Source organism: Eleutherodactylus coqui, chromosome 4 (genome assembly GCF_035609145.1).
Source record: "Eleutherodactylus coqui strain aEleCoq1 chromosome 4, aEleCoq1.hap1, whole genome shotgun sequence".
Taxonomy (NCBI): domain Eukaryota; kingdom Metazoa; phylum Chordata; class Amphibia; order Anura; family Eleutherodactylidae; genus Eleutherodactylus; species Eleutherodactylus coqui.
The window spans coordinates 201,807,671-201,830,196 of record NC_089840.1 but is presented as its reverse complement, the minus strand read 5'-3'; the positions used below and the strand labels follow the sequence as shown (position 1 = coordinate 201,830,196).

Sequence of the window (22,526 nt, the reverse complement as noted above, 5' to 3'; positions counted from 1 at the left end):
TCCACATGCGGAATCCAACCCTCTGCCCGGCCGGTGATCCCCGTGTACCTGTCCACCGTCTTCTATTCTGATGATTGCGGAATGACGATTGCTGAAGGGCTGCGGGGCAGATGGCTTCCATTGACTTCAATAGAAGCTGTCCGTGTGGAGCCCACAAAAAGTTTCCCTCCGCGAGCAGAAAAATCACAATTAATTTCCACTAGTGAACATGAAATTGCGTATTGTCATAACATAGCTATGGGCGGTAATTGCTGCGGAACCTGGAGGCAGACGTGCGCTCTGGATTCCGCAATGCAATTCCGACCGTTTGCAGGCGGTCTTAACCTTCTGTTGGTGGTTATGTAACATTGGCAATTTTGGTTTTGCAGTATTAGGCCTCTTTCAAACGAGCGTTGCGTTTTTACCCAGGTTGCATAGTGTCACAATAAGATCATGGCAACACTGCACTGTCGAGAGCATTTTCTCGCCCATTCACACAGTCGCATCGCGTTAAAAGGACGCTGCAGGGATGGTCGGCAGAATGGCTCTATTTACCGTATATACTCGAGTACAAGCGGGGATTCTCAGCACAAAAGAACGTGTAAAAAAAACCTCAATACTCACATTTCAGCCGATGTCTGTATCTCCGGGGGTGCGACAAGTTGCTTCAGACTTCTCCCCGCTGTCATCTCCCTGGCTTGGTTTTAAAAACCCCCGCTGTCAGCGCTGTGATTGGATCGAGCAGCGGCCAATCACAGCTTGCGCTCCATAAACCAATCACAGCCATTCAGTGATGTCATTCTGAATGGCTGTGATTGGTTTAGCGAGCGCCGGCTGTGATTTGCCGGCGCTCGATCCAATCACAGCGCTTCCTCACACACCGCTGACGGCAGGGATTTCAAAACCAAGCTGGGGAGATGACAGTGGGGAGAAGATTGAAGCAGCTTGCCACGCCACCGGGGACACAGACATCGGCTGAGAGGTCAGTATTGCTTGACTTTTTTTTTTTTTCTTTTACCTAGTATATACGGGAGTATAGCTAGGCTTATACTTGAGTCAATAAGCTTTACCAATTTTGTGTGGTAAACCTTATTGACTCGGCCTATACTCAGGTCGGCTAATACTCGAGTATATACGGTAGCTTAAATAGCTAAATAGAGCCAGCTGTCTTCTTCAATGAGCGCCGGACCCAGCTAAACTCTCTCCCCTTGCCTTTTTTTTCAGCTCCCACAAGAATCTATGGGATCTCCCTGTGATTTCCATCAAAATATAGAACATGGCCTATCTTTTGATACTGGGACAAAAAAGATGGATCCAAACCCTGAACTGACCCTAACGCAGGTGTGAAAGCAGCTTTAGGAATATAAACCCTGGTCTTCATACTAATGCATTGTGGGAGAGTCCCTACTCGTAGATTATAATCCTGCATCTCCCACAGACCGTGGATTTGGAAGGGATGTAATTGAAATTGCTTAGGGCTCATGTCCACGGGCAAAATAAGAATTACAATCCGCAGCGGATTTTAACTCTTCTCCTGCCCGCGGATCCGCACCCCATAGGGATGCATTGACCACCCGCGGGGTAGATAAATACCCGCGGATGGTCAATAAAAGGGATTTTAAAAAAAATGGAGCATGAAAAAATCCGGACCATGCTCCATTTTCATGCGGGTCTCCCGCGGGCTTCTATTGAAGCCTATGGAAGCCGTCCGGATCCGCGGGAGACAAAAATCGGGATTTACTCACACGCTCCGGTTCTTCTCTTCGCCGCGGCGCCATCTTCTCTCAGTCGCGGCCGGATCATTTTGCTTCGGGCCGGCGCATGCGCGGGGCACGTCACCGACGTCATCATGCGCTTCCGCCGAGCCGAAGAAAGAAGATCCGGCCGCGAGGCAGAGAAGATGACGCCACGGTGAAGAGAAGAAACGGAGCGGATGGGAGGTGAGTTAATTCTGATTTATTGTTATTTTCGGCGCTCATGTCCGCGGGGCAGGAGGGACCCGCTGCAGATTCTCCATGGAGAATCTGCAGCGGATCTGATTTTCCCCGTGGACATGAGGCCTAAAAGACACAACACATACTGTGATTGTAGTGTGGGATACGGCAGGCTGCTATGTGTACTTACCCTCTTCGGCACAGATATTCTGTTGGAAGTAGGGCGGTGTAGGGTGTAACTAGGGCAAGGCCAGCAGAATTTGTCATCACTGTTCTGGTTGACTGACTGCAATTTTAGGATACTGTCATTTCAACTAGTGAGATATGTTAACCCTTGCCAATCCACTATCGAACGTCTAAAGACATTTCGATTGAAGGCTGTACAGCTCCCATGTCGGAAGACGTCCGGCAGGGTATTCTTACTGTAGATTCCTGCCGCTCTGTTGTCAGGGGCCTCTCCGGCATGTCACATACTGCAGTACTGGCTCTAGCCAGCAGATGGCCCCATTGAATAACGGCAGAAAGAGAAAACCCCCTAGGAAACCCTGAATCCAAAATTGGACTGCAAAGGGTTAATGTGCTGTAATATTTAAGGCTCACTCACACAGGTGTATGTGCCCTGTGTATAAAGTGCGTATGTTTCATGTATGTAAAATATGAAGTACACAGTAAATACACATGCACATTCGTATTTGCTGTGTATGTTGAATCCCCAAAGCTTATGTGAGTGCTTAACCCTTTGCAATCCAATTTTGAATTCAGGGTTTCCTAGAGGGTTTTCTCTTTCTGCCATTATACAATGGCGCCATCTGCTGGCTAGAGCCAGTACTGCGGTATAGGACATGCTGGAGAGGCCTTCAACAACAGAGCGGTCAGTAATATACAGTAAGAATACCCTGTTGGAGGTCTTCCGACATTGGAGCTGTACAGCCATAAATCAGAACGTCTTTAGACGTCAGACAGTGGATTGGAAAGGTTTAATACGCACCAAAATAGGGCATACTGCATTTTTTCTACACTACACTTTCATACTACGCACGTGAAAAAACATATAGGTGAGTGCTCCAATAGAAGTGAATGGGCTTTTAGCATACAGGAGACATACGCCGGTGTGAGCGAGTCCTTTGGCTAAGAGTTATCTGATGATCCTCTGTGAAAGTATATATCAAGTCCCATTTACACTGATAGACAATCACTCAAAAGTTGCTCAAACGATAGTTTGAGTGACAGTTCTGAGGGATCATCTTTGCATACTTTGTAGTAGCTACTATAGACTATGCAAGCGGAGCGGGACACAGCCAGGGCCGCTAATAGACCAATACAGCTGTTTTGCATAAACAAACAGCTGTATTCTTCTCCACTCTGACTGCCAGTGTCCCCACTGTGAATTCAGTGATCACCCTGCGCTACCAGCGGAGGCTGCAGAAGACAAGCGGGGTGTCCCTGCTTGTCTTCTGCGTACAGCTGTGCTCCATGCCAGGTATGGAGAACAGAGCTGGACCGCTCTGTTCTTCATACCCAGCCTGTTATCAGGGACGGGACACAGCTGAAACAATAGTATCAGCTGTATCCTGCTGTTAATCCCTGATGAGGCTCATCGTCGTCTTTCAGCACACTGAAAGACAACGATGAGCGACGGCTTAATAAAATCTGCACGATGGGCGAACATTTGCACACAACGATTATCGCTCAAAAGACGGCTTTTGAGCGAATTTTGAGCGATAATCGTTGTGTCTAACCAGGCCTTAATTGTAAGGAGTAGGTTTGTATTGGGAGTTGTTCAAGAAGCCTCCATTATGGATGGATGGATGGATGGATGGATGAATGAATGAATGAATGAATGAATGAATATCAGACAGACAGATACTGAGCTTGGAGAGCGGGGTTTGGTTATGACAAAATGGCTGAGACAGTGCATATAACGTTCAATGTTGCTTTATTTCGGCCACAAACACAAATTCTGTAGTACAAAGCCATATACTACACATAAATATATGCAAAAATAAAACATTCCTGTCTGTCGGGACACTAACTTAACAGCTATTTCCACACCTACACATAAGGCTGCTTGTCCACGGGCAGGTTTTCATTGCGTTCCAGCCACGGGGAACACAGTAAACGCTCTCCATAGCGTTGCTATGGAGAGCGCTTTCCCCCTGTCCATGAGCGGAGAATTATTGCGATTCTCCGCTCGCGGACGGCAAATCGCAGCATGCTGCGATTCTCCGGGGTCAGCCTATCTGTCAGATAGGCTGACAGCGGAGATCCATCTGCCGGCTCCTGCTCCCGGGCGGCGGATCTCCGCTGCGGGATACCGCAACGCCCATGGACAGGCAGCCTTAAGCACAACGAGGATCATCCAACAGCTTCTCCATACCAGAGTTGTGTCTCTCCCAGACTGACACACACCACTTTATAACAAGTTCAATAATGTCACCCGCACTGATCAGGGAACCAAGGCAAAGTCCCGTAATGGGTTAGGAGAGGGAACGATGAGTCCTACTACCAACCTACCGATCATAAAATCCAGCCTGTAAGATACAGGGCTCAGCAAACTAAAACAGCTGAGCAAAACACAACTTTTCTGACCATCTGGATGAAATACATTCATTGTCCAAAAAAACGAGCACCTAGAAGTTGTCGGGATTCCATGAAACTTTCTCTGTGTGATTTTAACATTGTTGTAAGTAAGTGATTACAATATCAGAGCAAAAGGATAATTTAGTGTGGAGAACTTACACCTTGGAGGGAGCCTCTAGTACCCGGTTGTACCGCCTCTAGCTTGGATTCAAGATGTGATACGGGCGGGCATGGAGGCTCTAGTACTCTGTTGTACCACCTCTAGATTCCCCTTGGATTCAAGATGTGATAAGGGTGGGCATGAAGGCAATAGTACCCTGTTGTACCCCCTCTAGCTTGTATACAAAATGTGATACGGCAGGCATGTAGGCTCTAATACCTTGTTGTACTGCCTCTAGATTGGATACAAGATGTTTTCCAGGCAGGCATGGAGGCTCAAGTACCTAATTACATCACCTATAGCTTGGATACAAGATATGATACAGGCAGGCATAGAGGCATACAGGTTCTGTATGTTATCCTGTGGCATATCGGTACACATTTGTTGTAACTGAGCCTCTAGATTGTACAAACTCCTAGGCTATCGGGGCTACACATGTGGTTGCAGAATGTCCTGAGCTGTCATTGTCCCTCGTACCACTACTAGGGGTGACCAAGTGTCGTATATGATGACCCTCCCCCAGACCATCACATAAGCAGTGGGGCCAGTGTGCTGCTCCGCAGCAAAGGCAGGTTTGGGGAGCTCACCCCTAGGTCTCCAGACACGAACACGGCCATCGTCAGTGCCCAAACTAAACCTGGATTGATTACTGAAGAAAACCCGGTTCCACTCCATAGCAATCCAGTTTTAGTCATTCACAACCCCGCTGCAAATGGAGTTAACAGTGGGTGGATGTCAAAGGCAGTACATGGGTGGTGTGAGACCAGAGGCTGGACAAATATCTGTCTGGGATGACTTAGTAAATCCTGCACTGAGCAGGGGGTTGGACCCGATGACCCTGGAGGTCCCTTCCAACTCTTACCATTGTATGATTTTATGTCCTTCAGCCAAGCTCCTGGGAATTGTTCTGACAGATATATGGGCCTGTAACGATGCCGCCACCTGTCTCTGGATGGCAGACGACTAAACAGTTGGTACAGCCCGTGCTTGTTGATAAGATGATCCTCTCTACTGGTGGTATGTCGGGGGCGTCCTGAGCCCGGTCACCTTGTGTGCCCTCACCCATCCACTGGTCCAACACCACCTAACAGTCTGGTCAGAACGACCTAAGTGACAGGCAATTCGTCTATATGACCATTCAGCCTCTCACATCCCAATAATGAGAAAATAAGCCCTAGCTACATAGCCATTACTACATAGAGCATAGGCACTTACGGTTACGTTCACACGCTACAGATCTGCAGTGGATTTTGGTGCAGAAACACTGCAGAGTTGATGAAGATGTCACCCTTTATATTGCATCAGACATCATGGACAATACACTGTATAAATTACCAGGCAAATAGTTCTAGGAGAGAATAATTAACTGGGTTGTCCCATAAAGACTTGAACTCATCTATATCAAGCAGTCCCATTGAAATTAATAGAGCGGTAGTATGAATGTGGGACCATGGTTCTGTTCATTCTTGGATACACTGGTCTCTGTTCTTAGAATTGGTGGTGATCCCAGGGGTCAAATCTCCACCATTTACCAAGTTATCATAAATCTGTGTCTGTTTGTCTCTCAGAATGTCTTATGGCACCTCGGGAATCACTGCCCTATCCTATAGAAGGAGAGAACTTGCTTTTATAGGACAACCTCTCTAAAAACATGGGGAAGACCACCGGGCAAACCAGTAGCTCGCTGTGTTTTACCGTCCATAAAAAGCAAAAGAAAGCTGTCAGATAACAGCCAGCCTCCCTCTGCAACAGCAGGGTACATAAGAGTAGCGATCCCCGCTGTTAACCCCTACATGCCACAATTTATGTAGATCACAGCATGTAAAGGGTTTACAGAGAGGTCACTCCTTCTGTAACGTTATCGCCCCCCCCCCCCCCATATCACGGAGGGCTGATGGGTTGCCGTTGCCTATGATCGCTATTGCAAGCGATAAGGCATTGTTCTGCAATGTATGATCATAGCGATCATAGCTGTTATGGTTCAAGTTCCCTATAGGAATATAAAAAGTGTACAAAAAAAAATAAACACCCTCTTTTGCCCATTTCCCCTACTTGTATAAAAAGAATTAAGAAAAAAAAACAACACATTTTTTGTTGAACACACCACACCCTTTATCCTGCACAGCAAAAAACATAAAAAGAAAAAGCAAAAAAAGTGAAAAAAAAAAAAGGGGTATGTACCCCCAAATGGTATTAATTACAACTACAGCTCATCACGCCAAAAACAAGCCCTCACAGAACTCCAACGATGGAAATATAAAAGTTATGGGACTTTGAATGCAGCAATTTAAAAATAATTTAACAAAAAAGGTTTTTTATTGTACAAAAGTAGAAAAATCTAAAAAAAAAAAAAAAAATTAATTATATGGTATCGTCGTAATCGTACCCACCCACAGTAAAAGATGTATTGTGTCATTTATGCTGTATGATTAACGCTGTAAAAATTAAAATAAAAAAAAAACTGAAATGACGTTTTCTCCCTGTTCTCAAAAAAAATTTATAAAAGTTTTACAATATATTATATGCACTCAAAAATAGCACCAATACAAACTACAGTTCGCAACGCAAAAAAAGCAAGTCTTCATAAGGCCATGTCGACAGAAAAAGAAAAAAAAAAAGATGGCTTTTGAGAAGTGGAAATGAAAATCCTCCAAAAATCGTTGCGTTCTTATGTCCAAAATAGGCCGTGTCCTTAAGGGGTTAAAGAGATAATGACCCGTTTCTGATCGGGTGTCTTTTTCTTTACATTTTTGGTGGGAATTCCTTCTTAATGAATTAACATGAAACTTATAATAATAGTTCCAACATTTCTATCAGTAAAGTTTAGTCCCTACATACATGTCCAGCCAAAGAAATCCAGAATTACCTGTCCGGTATTGTCTGAGGGTCCGCAGGGAAGAGCCTGGTGTATCCGCAGCCGAAACAAGTATGTGCTATACAGAGCCGGAGCCGTACTAATATATAATAATGTAATTATCTGCAGCTGTTGGACCAGTAAGACCTGAAAATGATTGCATCGTCTATAGCACTGGGTGCAGCCCAAGATAATCACATATTAATCCTCCTCTGTGCATTTATCTGAAGTGGGAGAGAATTGGGTGTCAGAGATGAAGATTTCATGACAATGTTTGGTACGGTGTTAAGGCCCATTTAGACAACGATTATCGCTCAAACGGTGGCTTTTGAGTGATATAATCGTTGCGTCTAAATCCTACCATTCTTTGCTTTTCTGCTGGACGATGGATTTCTTGTGAGCATAAAATCCATCCTTCGTGATAGCAGGGACCACAGGCGGAGTTTTCTGCGGGCAGCGCTGATAACATTGTTACTAGCTGGCAGCACAGGGAAGAACAAAAGGACATGTATTTAAAGAACAGACCACGTGCTGTTCTGTAAATACATCTACCAGCGGCTCATTAACATGCAAATGATGTTAATTAGCTTCTAATGGATATTAGTTCCCATTAGTAGCTATGCAAAACGATCGCTCAAAACTGTCACTCAATTTTGAGTGATCATCTTTGCGTCTAAATGGAGCTTTAGAGCAGCTGACCATCTTTAGCTGCCTCTTAGAGCAGGACAGCACGCCAGTAGAGCAAAATGTGATTGTTTCCAGCAAGAGAAACCACGTAATCTTGATGAAGATTGATTGTGTGATTTAAGGTGATGCCCACACATGGCATATACGCTGTATTTTGTGCTATGGGTTGATATGCGGACAACATACGGCACATTACCGTAGCAGCAAAGTGGGTGAGATGTCAAGAACTCCTACCGACACACTGCTGAAAGTTTGCAGGGTGGATTGAGCTTCAGCGCAGATTATAAATTATTGATTGCTCTTCGATTTGTTGCAGGTTATTCCCACTGCTAATGCCAAGAACTCCAGCAAATCCAACGTCGCCGATTTGCTGCAGATTTCACCCTTTCAATTGAATTCAAATTAGAGGGGTGAAATCTGCCACAGATCAGCAGCAAAGTCCATGGCAAAATCTGCAGCAAATCAGTGACGTCTGAAGGCACTCTTAGGCCGACTTCACAGAGAAAATCGCGCATGATTTGTACATTGCGAGACGCACAAATTTTACCCTGGTCTTTGGAATTGGGTCATACACACACGAGCGATTTTTTTCCGCATTGGCAGCGCAATGTGATGCGGGAAACAAATCACAGCATGTTCCATCTCACGGGAAACAAATCGCGGCCATTGTTTTCAATGCCCATTGACAGTAATAGGAGAACTCCGCAATCCTCTGCCACGGCAGGGAATTCCTTTATCCCCAAAGTGATGCAAAGCTGTTTTCACATGAAAACGACTCGCATCCACGGGGCTTTCACAAGGTGGGTGTGACTAGCTTTAGGGACCCTTAAAATTAGTGCTCATTCACACAAACAGGTTTACGCAGCATATGACACGCATAATACGCAGTGAATAGAACCTATTGATTTCAATGGATTCATTCACAGCTACGTATTATTCTTATTTTTCTTCTTGGTGCACGGAAAGAGCCCAATGAAAGTAACAGACATGCGTAAATACCGGATTTCCACACAAAACCAATGGGATATTGTGTGTTTTTTTAAGAAATCTGACTCAATCGGAAAGTCACAGAGACATCGCTTCCATGTGATTATGTGACAGCATTGTCCAAAGCCTTTGATGTAAAGTTGACCATCATCTTCTCCTCGGCTGCATAGTCAGTGTTGGAACCACACCTCTATAAAGAGTCTTGCCCGGCTATTCCTCCCTTTCTCGACTCCAGTGACAACGTTTCGACCAGTGGTCATATACAATACATCATTACTGGAGGTCAGGAGAGTCCGGATAGGGAGCAGGCAAGACTATAGGGAGAAAGTGAACATTTTTTTTTGTAAATTACTATTTCACCTTCTCTTTTTTTCTTTAAAGTGGATTTTGCAGTGCATCCACAAATAATCTGGAGCAAACTCTGCGACAATTGGAATCTGTGGAGGATCCTTACTTCCTATTGAACTCAATGAAAAACGTCCACAGTACATCAATTTACACTGTAGATTGATTGAATTCAATGGGAGCTCTTCCTGCAATACCAATCCAGGCCACTGCTCAATGGACAGAGCTGTCTGCTTCAAGCTCTATCTCTATTGACAGCTCGCCTGTAATCAGATGATCGTGAGGGATTAAGGCCTCATGTCCACGGGGAAAATAAGAATTAAAATCCGCAGCGTTTCTCCCGCACGCGGATCCGCGCTCCATAGGAATGCATTGACCACCCGCGGGTAGATAAATACCCGTGGATGGTAATTAAAAAATTTCTGGAGCATGAAAAAAAATGGACATGCTCCACTTTGGTGCGGATCACGCGTGCGGGAGCTCATAGAGCACATAGCTCAATTGATCTCCTGCATTAAAAATAAAAGACAATTGCACTGCATCCGCAGCCCAAATCCGCGTTACAAATCCGCAGCGGATCTGATTTTCCCTGTGGACATGAGGCCTAAGAGCAGTGACCCACGCTGAACAACTCACAGAATGATAGAGTTGGAAGGGACCCCCAGGGTCATCGGGTCCAACCCCCCTGCTCAGTGTAGGATCACTAAATCATCCCAGACAGATGTCTGTCCAGCCTCTGTATGAAGACTTCCAGTGAAGGAGAACTCATGCCTGAGGATAGCTCCCAGAAAACTAGTTTAAGGCCTCATGTCCACGGGGAAAATCAGGCCCGCTACGGATTCTACATGGAGAATCTGCAGCGGGTCCCTCCTGCCCCGCGGACATGAGCGCTGAAAATAGGAATTTAAAAGAATTTACTCATCCGGAGGGGGCGGGGAAAGTCTTCTCTTCCTCACGGCCGGATCTTCTTTTTCGGCCGGCGGATGAACTCGTCACGTCGCCGGCACGTCGTCGGCGTGCGCCAGGCACATCCGCCGAGCCAAAGCAAGAAAGATCCGGCCGTGAGGAAGAGAAGACCTTCCCCGCCCGCTCCGGATGAGTAAATTCTTTTAAATTCCTATTTTAGGTCTCCCGCGGATCCACCCAGCTTCCATAGGCTTCAATAGAAGCCCGTGGGAGCCGTCCCCGCGGGAGACCCGCACGAAAATGGAGCATGGTCCGGATTTTTTCATGCTCCATTTTTTTTAAAATCCCTTTTATTGACCATCCGCGGGTATTTATCTACCCCGCAGGTAGTCAATGCATCCCTATGGGGTGCGGATCCGCGGGCAGGAGAAGAGTTAAAATCTGCTGCGGATTTTAATTCTTCTTTTGCCCGTGGACATGAGCCCTTAGGCCTCATGTCCACGGGGAAAATCGGGCCCGCTACGGATTCTCCATGTAGAATCCATAGCGGGTCCCTCCTGCCCCGCGGACATGAGCGCTGAAAATAAGAATTTATAAGAATTTACCTATCCGTAGCGGGCGGGGACGCTCTGCTCTTCCTCACGGCCGGATCTTCTTTTTCGGCCGGCGGATGAATTCCTCACGCCGGCGGCACGTCGTCGACGTGCCGCGCGCATGCGCCGGGCACATCCGCCGAGCCGAAGCAATTAAATTCCTATTTTAGGTCTCCTGCGGATCCGGACGGCTTCCATAGGCTTCAATAGAAGCCCGCGGGAGCCGTCCCCGCGGGAGACCCGCATGAAAATGGAGCATGGTCCAGATTTTTTCATGCTCCATTTTTTTTAAAATCACTTTTATTGACGATCCGCGGGTATTTATCTACCCGCGGGTGGTCAATGCATCCCTATGGGGTGCGGATCCGCGCGCGGGAGAAGAGTTAAAATCCACTGCGGATTTTAATTCTTATTTTCCCCGTGGACATGAGGCCTGTCTGTTCCCACCTAGCAGAAAAGATTGCGGAATGTTTACAATAGACATTTTGCACCGAATCCTGAGTCACAGTTGTGACAGAAAACCTGTAAAAACTCACACCATAGATGCAAATTTAGATGCTTTTTTGTGCGGATCCGCAGCAGATTTAACTCTTTCAATTGTATTGCACTATGTGGGCACATACCCTAAAGCCCAAAGTCCACGGGCAAAATAGAATTATCAAAAATACGCAGGTGTTCTGCACCCATAGGGAATCATTGCACACCCGCAGGTAATTAAATACCTGCAGATGTCATTTTTCCCTGGCGCGCGGATCTAACGTGAGGGAAAACACCCGCAGCATGCTCTATTTTGTGCAGGGCTCCCGCAGCTTCTATTGAAGGTTATGGAACCGGTCCGGTCCTGCAGCACACCCGCAGCTGTATTTGTGCTGTACAGCAGGATAGCAGGAGTTCAAAAGAGAAATAAAAGTGCACGGTTCCGGCGTGCCGAGCACATTTGCCGGGCCGAAGAAGGAAGATCCGGCAGCGACAGAGGGGAGATCTGCAGCGTCCGGAGAGGTGAGTATAATCGATTTTGAGGCCTCATGTCTGCAGGAAAAGAGGGACCCGCTGCGTGATTCTGCATGGAGAATCTGTGCAGGCCCAAATTTCCCTAAGGGTGCATTCATACATAGCAGACTTGGTGCAGATTTTCCACAGTACATAATCTACACCAAAACCTGCAAAGTGTGAAGATAGATTTAAACTGATTTAGGCCAGACTCACACGAGCAGACCGAATTCCGAATGCGGGAGGCCCATAGCAAATTCCAGCTGTGAGCCCGGCCGGTGACCCTGCGGGTTCTGGTGTATCTTGTCTCCACCGGAAGAGATGAGTGGAGACATGCATCAGTGACAAGGGAAGCCCTTCTCACACCCCCACATGTGAGTGGCCAGTGTATGGAGGTCGCTGTACTCTGGGCGGAGGACGGGCTTTTCTTCAGTTCTGGCGTGGTGACGCTGGGAAGAAGGGCAGTCGCCCTCTGTGCAGCAGAGCCTCCTGGCAAGGACAAGAAGGGGAACACTGCGGAGGTCGGCAGCAGAACGGGGACCACGACGTGCTGGGAGCGGAGATGCCATCATGCCAGGGACTGTGGGTGGGGAGTGTGTGTCCAGCGGTCGCAGCAAACCATCCATCCATCCATCCATCCATCCATGGCAGGTCCCCGGGAAGCAGCTGAGCACAGACACCTCCCGGCTCATGTAAGTTACCCCTTTGCTCTTCCTTGTCCCGTCACCACTCCTGCACTGCTACTTGCCCCGGCTCAGTGCTTGTGTCATTCTGCACTGCTTCACAGGGCTGCCTCCTGTCACTCACCCCGCTGCTCTGGCTTGTCCTGTCGCCACTCCTGCGCTGTCACTTGCCCCGGCTTAGTTTCCTGCGGCAACTCGTATCACTCGCCCCGATGCTCTCCCTTGTCCCTTCCTCGCTCCTGCGCTTTCACGCTCGGCACTGCAGCGGTCGTAACCCTAACCCTAACACTCCAGCCTAATCCTAACCCTCATCTTAACCGTAAACCTCCAGCCCTAAGCCTAACAGTCAAGTCCTGGCGAGCCGGCCCCCTAGCCAATCAGGAGCTAGAGGGCGTTAACTAGGCGTATACTGTATGTCACTAGGCCTCCACCCATCCTTCTGGTGGAGACAAGATACACCATTACTGAACCTGCATCCTATCTGTATTGCGGATGACCACAGCGGCTCGCTGTTAATCATGTGCAGTACAGTTTTTTTATGAATTTCCAGTGTCGCTGCTATGAGATGACACGGGTACCTGCAGCCCACACGCAATGTTAATTGCGTATGGGCTGCGAGTCAGACAGCCTCTATTGACTTCAACGCAGGCCGTGCGTGCGGAGTCCGCAGCAAAATAGAGCATGCTGTGATTTTTCCTCCACTCACGGAATATGCAATTCATATCCATGAGTGTGAGCAAAGTCATGTACTTTTGCTTTTTTCGAATGGCTGCGCTTTGCTGAGGATTCTCTGTGCGGACGCCGATCGTGGATTCCGTAATTGGAATCCGCCTGCGTGAGCCGGCCTTTGATAGAGAGGATGGATAAAGCCCACAATGCAACTCATATCCCTTTACAATTACAGCACAATCCGGTCATCCTATATGATGAAAGGGATATCTGGAACTGCTCGTGTCATTTGTCTTTCTCCATGTTGCTTTAATGTCGTGAAACTTTGATCGCCTTGCAAAAACCATTAACACGACTTCTGTCCGGCGCTGCGCGGACTGGTAACAAACAAAGGAAATGAATGCCTACTCAGCGGAACATGATCACAGGACAGCGACACATTCACCACCTCAATAGTAGAAGCCTCTACGGGGGGCCGGGGTGGGACGAATGCCTCTAACTAGCAGGAGAGGAAAAACACACCTTACGTTTATTAATGGAATGATGCGTTTTCAACAATCGCCAAACGCGATAAAACATGGAAATGTTTATTGGCAACAATAGGGGTTTCTTTTTTTTCTTAGTTAACCCCGTAAGCACCACACATTTTTAGGCTCAGGGTCCTGGCACATTTTTAGCTTGGTATTCCAGATCATATAACACTGCTGAACGACATATCATTCATGCAGTATAGGGTTTGTATACATTAGCGTTTCATTTGTGAATTAGAATTTCTTTTCTAGGTACAAGCATAAAAAAAAAACAACCTACAATTCCTCCCTAGTTTACTGCTGACCTATTAACTCCTGCCTAATTTGACGTAAACTCCATATACATCACAAGTCAGAGGGGAGACCCATCCAAATATGGCAGGTGTCCAAATATGACACCCATCTCTAACAGCGACCGCTTCCTATGTCATCTCAATCACCCCCTTTTGAGCAATGGCATAGTGCTGCTTGTTATGGCAGTTCAGGCCCCCAACAATGGCAGGGCTCAATAGGGCAACACTGACTGGCAAGCAATTTTGCTTGGGATTTTAAAAAAAATATTTAGATACTGGAGATTTTCTGCTGCTTTCAACCTAAGGCCGTTTTCACACGGCCAAGAAAGTTGCGCGATATGAGGTTTCCTCATTTGAAAAGAATGGGAGAAACTCTTTGATTCTCCGCTGCGGCTGTGTAATACGTTATTATGGGTAGTGTGATTACTTTAATGAGCACTGTATATTCTGGGTCAGGTAACGCCTTAGAGCTATCCTTACTTGCTCTTTGGCAGACTCCAAATCCACAATCAGTTCACAAATACTTTCCCAACACATTCAAGAGGCGTATATTATAAGCCAAGTAATTCAGTGTGACCTGATGGCCTCGATCGGGCAGGAATACACCTACCTGACGCAGCACCCAACTAGATCACCAAGTACCAGTAGAAGAGGTTAGATAAAAGCTGGTTCCTCATTGACAGTGCTAGTCACATCTGCTACAGTTTTTGCACCCAGAGCAAGGAGTGCATAAAGAGTCGGCTGCACTCCTCTGTCCAACAGAGACCTGATAGAACGGAGAGTACGGCTTGCAGATCTGGTCTCTGTTTTACTAATAGCAGCCCACGTTTCCATGGAGGGATCCATCTAGATGCCTGGGGGTTGTGAACACTTGGTTATCAGTGTTGTAACATCTGGGGACCAACAAATAGTCACCTCTCCCCACTCCCACTTTGTGCCACAATCGATCGCTGTCCCTGTGACATCCCATAAATCACTGGAGACTGCAGCTATATACACAGACCGGAGGGGGACCGAGCACCGGCGCGGGATATAACAGGAGTGGGGAGAGGCGAGCATATCCCTATTTGTTATGTTGGTACACAGGGAAGGGGTTGTCCTAAGACGTTACAACTCGGATATCCCCTTTAATGAAACCTTAAAGAAAACATGTCATAAGAAAATGACTAATGGTTTGTATCATCTTTTTATGACAACTGGTCAACACTGACAATAAGTGGTGGTCATAGCTCACCTCCTCCTCCTCCCTGCATAGTAACCTCTTCACGGTCACAAAGAATGCCTACAAATACTTTTCTCTAGAACTCAATGAGTGTTCTCAAGACTACAAGTTCCTGTAGTCCATGCCCCATAAGGAGCAAAAGCCATAAGCATACGGCACTTGGTCTTGGGCTTTAATCCCCGCCGATAGTACGGCATGGGATTAAAGACTCTATTCCTACAAACAAGCAGGAGCAAGTCGGGTCCTCAGCTGTCAGACACAGCAGAGGACCCCAAAGGACAAGGGAGAAGTGATGTTTAACCACTTTTGACTTCTCCTTTCCAGGGTAGATAGCGCTCAATGAGCACTATGTAGTAGAAAGTACAATGGTAAGTATTACTTTTGCTATGACCCGGCATTCATGTGACCGCTGGGATCCCCTGGAACAGCAGAACGGCAGGGTCCAAGCAGACCGTGATCAACTCTGCCACTGACTATTGTCCCATTTGTAAGGGTTTTCACTCATGCGATGTTGTGAGATTTGAAAATCGCAGCATGTCCTATCTTTTTTTGCGATTTTTTTTCTAGCACGGTTTTCGTATGGTGCAATACAACTTTTACAGTAGGATAGCCTACTGTTTCCCCTAAATTAAAGGGGTTGTCCCGCGGCAGCAAGTGGGGTTATACACTTCTGTATGGCCATATTAATGCACTTTGTAATGTACATTGTGCATTAATTATGAGCCATACAGAAGTTATAAGAAGTTTTTCACTTACCTGCTCCGTTGCTAGCGTCCTCGTTTCCATGGAGCCCGCCTAATTTTCGGCGTCTAATGGCCAAATTGGACGCGCTTGCGCAGTCCGGGTCTTCTTCTTTTCTCAATGGGGCCGCTCGTGTAGGATGCCGTCTCCGTGTAGCTCCGCCCCGTCACGTGCCGATTCCAGCCAATCAGGAGGCTGGAATCGGCAATGGACCGCACAGAAGCCCTGCGGTCCACCGAGGGAGAAGATCCCGGCGGCCATCTTCACCGGGTAAGTAAGAAGTCACCGGAGCGCGGGGATTCAGGTAAGCGCTGTGCGGTTTTTTTTTTAAAGTCCCTGCATCGGGGTTGTCTCGCGCCGAACGGGGGGGGGGGGGGGGGGTTGAAAAAAAAAAAACCCCGTTTCAGCGCGGGACAACCCCTTTAAGCCCTCGCTACATTAAAAAATAATGATAATACATTACCTAACAGGCGCTGTCCACTCCACCGTACTTCTCCTCTGGCAGTTCCCTGGAACTTGTCTGTAGTCTTCAGCCAGCGCTTCCTGGATAGGGGTTCAAACATCCCGCCTCCAAGAAGCAGTGGCTTTGATTGGTTCTCCAGCACCGCATTGCGGCAGAGCAAACAGCACCGTTAGGTAATGTACTCGTAATTATTAAAACATAAATAGTACCATTGTGTCTGGTGGCACAATGCACCACACAGCTCTGCTACGTTGCTTTCGCATATGAGCTGCATGTGATTTACAACTTCAGCAGCTCACTGAGGAGACATGTTCACTCGTTGCTTTAGCATATGAGTTGCATGTGATTTACAAACTTGAGCTGGTAGCTTGTCACTGTCTCATGTAAGCTGCATTAGCTTCACAGCGGTGTTGAACCCTCTGTAATGACAGGTTTGCACCCCCCCAAAAAAGAGCACTACAAAGTCACAGAACTTTGTAGCGCCACAAGATCACGATTTTGCAGCAAGAAAATACAGCGATAGCGCACAGAACACAGCTGCAATATTGCTGTCGCCTGTGTGAAAGAGGCCTAAGGCCTAATGCATACGGCCAGATTTCCACCACGGTGTTTCACTGCAGCTATTAGGTTCTATTGAACCTAAAAGCTCAATGTACATGCTGCGGAATTCCACCGCATGAAATTACCCGTGGCATGTCCTATTTGTCGCGGGTGTACGCGCGGACGGCTTCCATTGTAGTCAATGGAAGCCGCCCGTCACACTATACTTCCGCTGTAGCACAGCGGAAGTATAGCGTGAATACACGCCACGCCCACTGCTGGCCGAGTCATATGACCCTGCCAACGGGTCATGTGATACCGCCGATGCGTCATATGACACTGCCGGCGTGTCATGCGCTGTACTGTGCATGCGCGCAAGGGCGTCATGCAGGACTTCGGGCAGTGGATCCGGAGGTAAGTATGGGGTCTTTGGGTGGGCGCCGTGACGGACTCCGCTGCGGTATTTCGCTTGCAGAGCCCGTCACGGCCGTGTGCATAAGGCCTAAAACACATCCCATGGCGCGTGATGTGCACACAAGTGCAATGCGGGACTTCCCACTGAAAACAAAGGGAAACCCTTGCCGATCCTCCAATGGGCTTTCAGCCGCCCTGGAGGATCGCTACTTCACAGAAGTGACAGGAAGAGTTTTTGACATATAAAAACACCTTGCAAGCACAAGAAGCTTACACATTTGCACGATATCCAGCAGAGTTTCACTGTTTGACTATAATGGCGTCCGTTCGCTTTACATCTGGAAGAAACCGTACTGCATGCAACGCTTTTTCTTCCAGTAATTTGCGCGGGATCGATGACGGGACCCCTAACACAGATGTGAAACCCCCTTTAGCCTAACTGCACACGTGAAACTCGGCCTGATCTCGCACTCGGGAACGTGCAATTTCACCGCAGATGTGAGATGTTTGTGTCAAAACCTCCTTTCATCGCTTAAGGGAAGCAGCGATCCTCCAGCGCAGCTGACAGCCGTACTGGAGGATCGCCAATTGTTTCCCATTGTTTCCAATGGGAAAACCTCGCATCGCCCGCCGTACAATGCTTTTGCCGCCCCACTGAAAACAACGGGCAAGCATTCTGAAAGAGCACCCAAAAATAAAACGTGCCGCAATTTTTTTCCCTCCACCAAAAAAAAAAAAAAAAAAATGGAATCGCTCACATATATGAATGGGGTTCATATTCGCGTGAGATTTGTGCGTTTCGCAACGTGCAAACCTCGCATAGATTTTCTCAGCCGTATGAAAGCAGCCTTAGGATACCTTCACACTTGCGAGAAAATTGCGTGCTTTTTTGAGCGATGCGAGTCTGTGAAAAAGCAGAATTATGATTTTCAATGGTTTCCTTCACATTTGCGATGTTTTCACTCATGCGATGTGGCAAGAAAAAAGAAATTGCAGCATGCCCCATCTTTCTGCGTTTTTTTTATCTCCCATGTTTCCCTGTGGAGCCTGGTCTGTATCGCATCGCAAAGTACGAACTTGCGATTTTCGTGCGATGCGTTTTGAATATTAGAAAGACTTTCACGCTAAAACAACAGAGGCAAAAAAAAGCACAAAAAAAAAAAAAAGCGTGAGAAAATTGCAAGTTGCAGCAATTTTTATGCAAGAAAAAGCAGCGATGATGCTCAAAAAAATAGAGAAAAAAAAATCGCGGAGAAAATGTCGTGATTTTCTTGTGGCGATACTGTGATTGCCAGTGTGCAGCCGCCCTTCCTACTGAAAAACGTAACAGTAATTCTACAAGTAAGGGCCCATGTCCACAGGCGGACGCCACAGACTTTTACCTATTTTGCCGCCATACGCTTTGCGGCAGAGACCGCGTATGGCACTGCACATACCCGCGTTTCACACATACTGCGCAAAGTGATTTTTTTTTTCATTCCCCGCTCTATTTCAGAGCGAGGATGCATAATAAAATGTTGCCGATTCGCAATGTATTGCAAATGGAGAGCGTTTCCTGCGCAGCCCGTACAAACGTATGGGGCTCGCGCTGCGTACGTGCGCAGAGATACAGAGCATGCTGCCATCTATTTCTCGTGTGTAGCCATACGCAGTGGCCACACGCACATGGATCAAAGTGCATTGATCTTCACTGACTCCATTCACCGCCTAACACGGTGAAAACACAGTCTTAACAAGACTTTGGCGCAGGTACGGGGTGGCGCTACGCTACCGGGTTACGTCTCTCCTTCTCACAATGAACGGCTGCAATGATTACAATAATGCTGTGCGTCCCGAAAACCCGTAAAGAGGACGCAGACCGCATGAAAGTAGCTTCTAAGGGCGGTTTTGTCTATGAAAGTACACCAAATTGACTTAAAATCATGGCATTTTGTTTAAAAAAAAAAAAATACCACTTATTAACCATTTCCTGCCAGGCTATAATGAGAATATTTAGAGCACTGGGACAATAAGAAGGTAATACAGCAGTCTTGTGAGCCCCACGTTCTAGCCCGGGTGTCATGGCTGTATGTGAGCAGCTCCCCCTAGCAGCAGTTTACAGGACTACTACCTGCTCAGCACATGGCAGCAGCTACTTACCGGCAAAGTGCACACCCACCGCTGCTTCTCTCTCTTGCTAGGACTGAGCGGGGACAGCTGCTGTGCCAGGTGCTGCTCCCCCGCCAGCCAATCACAGGCCGGCACTCCCGGGGCGGACCTAATAGGGAACACAAACATTGCGGCCTACAGCCGCCGCTTCTCCGGACGGAGCCGGGGCCTGGAGTAGTTATGTCCCCCGGCGGGTTTACACGTGTATGATAGATTACTAGAGACGCGTTGTGTGCACGGTGCTGTATTCTCGCACGTTCTAGCTGTAGACATTATCCAGTACTTCCAGCTAGACCTTCTCTATCGTCCTCCATAGAGGTCTTCTGGCTACCTGCAGCCCTTCTGGGGTGGTTACCATGGCTACACTGTTTTTAATTAGTATTGTGTGTGGCATGAACAATAGATGCTCATGTTAACCCTTAGTGCCGTCTGCACACAGCTGGGTTGGATTCCGTATGCGTGTGTGTTCCCGACCGGTGACAGCGCGTACCTGACCGCGGTCTTATCTGTATTGCGGATGTGCCGGATGGTGCACATGCCCAGTACCGATAATGCTGCGCCGTCGCTAGGCGATGATGCGGATCCCACGACCTTTCCGCAATGATGATTGCAGAAGAGCCACGGGTCGGATGGCTTCCATTGACTTCAACACGGAATCCGCAGAGGAATAGAGTATGCTACGATTTTATTTTTTCTCCGCAAGTGGAAAATCACAGTTGATTTCAGCTTGTAGCAGGAAAAAAAAAATCGCTTTTCCACAGCATTCTATGGACAGTATTTGCTGCGGAATCATGCAAATCCGCCCGTGTGCAGACGGCCTTAGTGACCGGCCTATTTTGTGTCTTAAGGACCAAGCCATTCTTATCGTCGCATTGTAAGAGCCATAACCCGCTGACATAGCCATATGAGGGCTTGTTTTTTTAGGGACACGTTGTATTTTTAATGGCAACACTCCAGGGTACATATAATGTGTTGCAGAAATTTTATACATTTTTTTTTGGGGGGGGGGGGGGCGAATAAGAAAATTCTGCCATTGTTTTAGGGTTTTGTTTTCACGGCGTTCACCATTCATTAACAATAACATGATCGTTTTCTTATGTGGATCAGCACAATTATTGCTATACCAGTTTTATAAAATTATTTTTGTTTCATTACTTTTGCACAATAAAAAAAAAACACTTTTAAAGAAAAACAATTGACTCTGCTTCGCCGCATTCTACAACCCATAACATTTTTATTTTCCCAGTAAGGGCGCCCACCCACTGGCGTTTTTTTTCCCTGCGAAATTAGCAGCATTTTTTTCTCTGCAGGGGTCTATGGGACTTGTAATGTTAAAATCGCGATTTCGCGGTAAATTGCGATTTTGCGCGATCGCGATTTTAACATTACAAGTCCCATAGACCACTGCAGAGAAAAAAATGCTGCGAATTTCGCAGGGAAAAAAAACGCCAGTGGGTGGGCGCCCTAAGGGTGACTACCCACTAATGTTTGTGAATTAGCTGCGTTTTTTTTTTCCAGGTGTCTATGGGGCTTTCTAATGTTAAAAAAGCATCGCGGCAAAATCGCGATTTTGCGCGATGCTATTTTAACATTAAGGCCCCCTGTCCACGGCAGTTTATTCACCGCTATGGAAAGCACCGACACACTGTCCACGAGCGGAGAATCATTGCGATTCGCATGCTGCGAATTGCCCCGATTCTCTGCAGTAAGCCTATCTATTAGATAGGGCTGACCTGCGGAGATTCGGCGGCGGCTCCTGCTCCCGGGCGGCGAAGCTTCGCTGCAGGAAACCACATCGCCTGTGGACAGCCGGCCTAACAAGTCCCATAGACCCCTGGAGGGAAAAAAACGCTGCGAATTTCACCCTAATGCAGTTCCGTAAGGCCGTTTTCACAGGGCCGAGAAAATCACACGACATTTGTGCATTGTGAGACACACGAATATGGACCCCATTCTTTTAAACATGCAATTTTATATTTTTTTCACACATTGCAGGGAAAAAAACACTGCAAGTCCCATATATGTGCGTTCCCTCGGAATGCATCGCCCATTGTTTTCTATGGGGCTGGCACAGCATCAAACGGCGTGTGAGGTGTACGCGAGTGTGATACAATGCAAGATTTACCCATTGAAAACAATGAGAAGCACTCTGCGATTCTACTACTTCAGGATTGCCACTACCCCGAAGTGATGCAAGGTGGTTTTAACACCTCGCATCCGCAGGGACATCGCATATTGGCGAGTGCGATATCGGGGTGCGTTTCATGGCCCCTATATTGTACTCGCCCGTGAGAAATTGGCCTAAGAGTTAGGTCGCCTGTCCACGAGCGTCGTGGAATATCGCTAGCGATATTCCGCCACCCGGGAGCAGGGGAGAGAACTGTCAGTTTTCCGTGGTGAGCCTATCTGACAGAAAGGCTCACCGCGGAGATTCGCGGCATGCCACGAATTTCCACCCGTAAGCGAAGAATCACTATGATTCTCCGCTCGTGGACAGGGGGGCTGCACTTTCCATAGCACGTTATGGAAAGCATTCACTGCGTTCCCCGCGGCCAGATTATCGCTGCGGGGAACACAGTGCACAATCGCCCGTGGACAGGAAACCTAAGTTTGAGGTACATTTGACTTTGGATTGCTTTTTATTACATTTTTTTTGGAGGCGAGCAAAAGAAAAACAAGAATTCTAGCGTTACCTTTTAAAATAACTTTTACAGCGTTCATCATGCGCAATAAAAAAAAATATTTTTATTGTTTGGGTCGTTACAAACCCGATAATACCCATTATGTGTTGAGGTTTTCTTTTTTTTT

The 22,526-nt window shown here is 47.2% G+C and overlaps 1 protein-coding gene across 2 annotated transcripts in view; it reads right to left on the bottom strand.

Annotated features, from left to right (window-relative positions):
• Positions 1–19,805, bottom strand: part of LRRC20 (leucine rich repeat containing 20) — a 244,459-nt gene extending 224,654 nt beyond the window's left edge. Inside the window, exon 1 of one of the 2 annotated variants that reach the window (XM_066600558.1) lies at positions 19,710–19,805. The gene's annotated coding sequence lies outside the window, so the exon portion shown is untranslated. Of the gene's footprint in view, positions 1–7,519; positions 7,651–19,709 lie in introns of those variants that run through there. The other variant, XM_066600557.1, reaches the window with a different exon arrangement.
• Positions 19,806–22,526: the final 2,721 nt, after the last annotated feature.